The sequence below is a fragment of the Mus caroli genome, unplaced genomic scaffold, assembly GCF_978045245.1.
Source record: "Mus caroli unplaced genomic scaffold, Mus_caroli_1 scaffold_6, whole genome shotgun sequence".
Taxonomy (NCBI): domain Eukaryota; kingdom Metazoa; phylum Chordata; class Mammalia; order Rodentia; family Muridae; genus Mus; species Mus caroli.
In genome coordinates this window covers 26,971,098-26,973,863 of record NW_028227261.1, presented here as the reverse complement: position 1 = coordinate 26,973,863, position 2,766 = coordinate 26,971,098, and the positions used below count along the sequence as shown (strand labels likewise).

Below are 2,766 nucleotides of genomic sequence, written 5' to 3'. Positions count from 1 at the left end.
AATCAACTGGGTAGATGGTCCGGTGGGCCAGTTTAAAGCCCCGGGTCTGAGCCTGAGAGGTATCTGAGCAGGTCAGCTACCAACTCTCCCACTCTCATGCCCTTGCAGCTGGCTCACCAGCAGCCCCCACCCCCACTGCAACTGCAACCAGGGCCTGCTTTACCCTTCTGCCCAGGTGAGGTGAAGGACCCATCAAGGGTTGCAACTAGTAAGAGGTAGGGCCAGTTCTTCTGCTCTTGGGACCCCAGGTTGTAAAGAGGGGATGGGGAGAGGGAAGGGAGAGTGGGGAGGGTCTCTCTCCCTCCTCCACCGAATGGAGACCAAGTGGTAGGGTCAGCTCTCCTGCCCATATACTTCCAGGGCCAGCCCCCAAACAACACCCAGGCGAGGGGTGGGGCCGGTTCTGCCCAGCTCTCAGACATCAACATGCTCCCAGGTGGCAGTCCAGACCAGGGACATCAGACCCCTGCTGCTGCAGGGCCATGGACCCAGATGTGCCCCTCCCCGAGTGGCAGCACAGGCTAGTATCCCCTCCATTCCTACTTCAGATGGCACCACCAGCTACTCACATCAGACTGTTCCCCACTACCCTGAGTCTCCAGCTCTGTCTCTCTTCTTTGTGCCCACATCCTTCTGTTTCTCTCTCTCTCTCTTCCATTTTTCCACCACTCACTTGCTCCTTTCAGTGGCTCCCAGGGTCTCTGAGAATCTGGGGTTGTCTCAGGAGTGGTCTCAGGAGTACTATACCTCACTTGTGCATTATGGCACTGGGGGCAGGGTCATCTCAGGCATGGTCTGCACCCCCAGGCCTGTGCTGCTCCAGACTGCTGGACATCTCAGGCTAGCTACCTGTCCAGGTCCTGTGGTGCCAGTCTGGTGGCCATCTTGGGCTCACCCCCCACTACTCCTGCCTGACCCAGAGGTCCTTTATGAGTGCTGTCTGTCTCAGACTCACCCCACCCAGGGCCCCCAGTACCAGGCAGGGATTCTTCCAGTCTCCAGCAGGCTGACTGGGCCTGTGCTGGACTGGTGGTTATCTCGGGCTAGTTCCCTGACCAGATCGTCTCAGTCTCACCCTTTTCGGGGAGTGTTAGGCTGCCAATCATTCAGAAGTCATTGGTCAGAACACTGAGCATAGACATAGCCTCTCTCCTCTCTGCCACCTACTGACGCACATGGGACACAGCAGCCACACCTGCAACACCTCTAGGGGCAGGCAAATTAAATTTTAAAAAGAGGAATTGAAGGTAATCCTGATGGATGGAGGTTGAGGCCAGCCGGCTGTTCTAGCTCTTTATTTAGGGGGAAAAACAGAAACAACAACAAAAGCACACTCCAGCAAAGAGCCCTCAAGACCTCAGGCCCAGGACACAGAAGCTAGCGATTTGCCAACAGAGGACAGTGTGGGAGAGCCTGCAGGTATCTGCCATCTTGCTCCAGAGTGGTGAGTTTCCTTTGGCCACACCACTGATCCTCTTGTTCTTAGGCTGGGACTCACCTAACACCATGTGCCTCTCTAGGCTATTTCCTGGGAGCGAGCAGCCAGTCTGTGAAACTACTGGGGACCCACACCACTAGCTTCACTCCCTTCTTACAAAAGCAATTTAACTGTGCAATTGTTTAAACCAAAACTACTAAAACAGGCTCCAGCCTGTTCTCTCTGCAACACACCCGTTGTCTTTGCAAGTTGGTTTGTTTTTCTCTTAAGTCAGCTGATGTTGGATGTTCTGGATGGGAGCTCTTAGCTGCACATGTCTGTGGCTGGCATTTTTCCACACCTCTTCCTCAGCTGCTGTGGAGACGAGTCTCTCTCTGAGATCCTCTGTTCCATTGCTCACTGCTGATAACCTCAACTGGCATCGGTCCTGGTGGACTTGATCCATCAACCAGTGTCTCAGCCTGACCCTCACTCTCTCTCCCCATCTCCTCCTCTGCTTATCTGCTTTGAAATCAAAAGTGGGCACTGCTATTTCTCCAGCTGCCCCTCCCCCATTGATTGGAACAATGCAACACTGGAACATACTATTATAAAACAGAAAAATTGTGCAGAAAGTTCATGAGAATACAAGTTGCACAGCTTCTATAAATAATTCCTCCCCAATGTTCCTCTGAGTAACCCTAATTGAATTTATTGGTTCCCTAGAAATAAGACATGAAAGTTGGGGGGGGGTGTTAGCTAGCAAGAGGAGAGACATGAGGGGGAGAAGGCAGACAAGAGAAAGTAACAGGTAGGGATGAGTATGTTCAAAATACATTATAGCAATACATACACAGCACAAAATATATTAGTTCACAATGAAATACATTTTTATACACAATTACTTCATGCTAATAAAAACTGAAAAAAATGCGCAAACATAATTGCACAATTTAGCAAAGATAAACACCCACACACTCACCACCCACAGTGCCAGAATGCAAAAGTTATTTTGTAAATCCCTTAAAATATGTGTGTGTGTGTGCGCGCGTGCGCGCGCGCACTCAAGTTTTGCCTGTATCTGAACATATTGAGACTATGTCTCCAAAACACAAGACCTAAACCTGAGTCTATGGTTAGAAGGCCCTATAGAACCTGGCCTATGACTCTCTCTTGGCACTGCCCACTCCTGTTGGGCCTTGTGTACCTCATTCTTACAATACTCTTCAGAGTGACACCGGCTCAGAGCAGGCACCTGTAAGTCCTTGGTGTGTCTCTTTTGGTTATCTATTGAGGAAACCCAAGACTACCCCAGCTACTTCACAGAGAGTGGTTCAACTCAGGGGCTT

General features: G+C 50.8%; 1 non-coding gene across 1 annotated transcript; it reads right to left on the bottom strand.

Annotated features, from left to right (window-relative positions):
- Nucleotides 1-1,086: 1,086 nt before the first annotated feature.
- On the bottom strand, nucleotides 1,087-1,217 carry LOC115030989 (small nucleolar RNA SNORA17). The gene has a single exon (XR_003836581.1). It is a non-coding gene; the product is annotated as a small nucleolar RNA SNORA17 (small nucleolar RNA).
- Nucleotides 1,218-2,766: the final 1,549 nt, after the last annotated feature.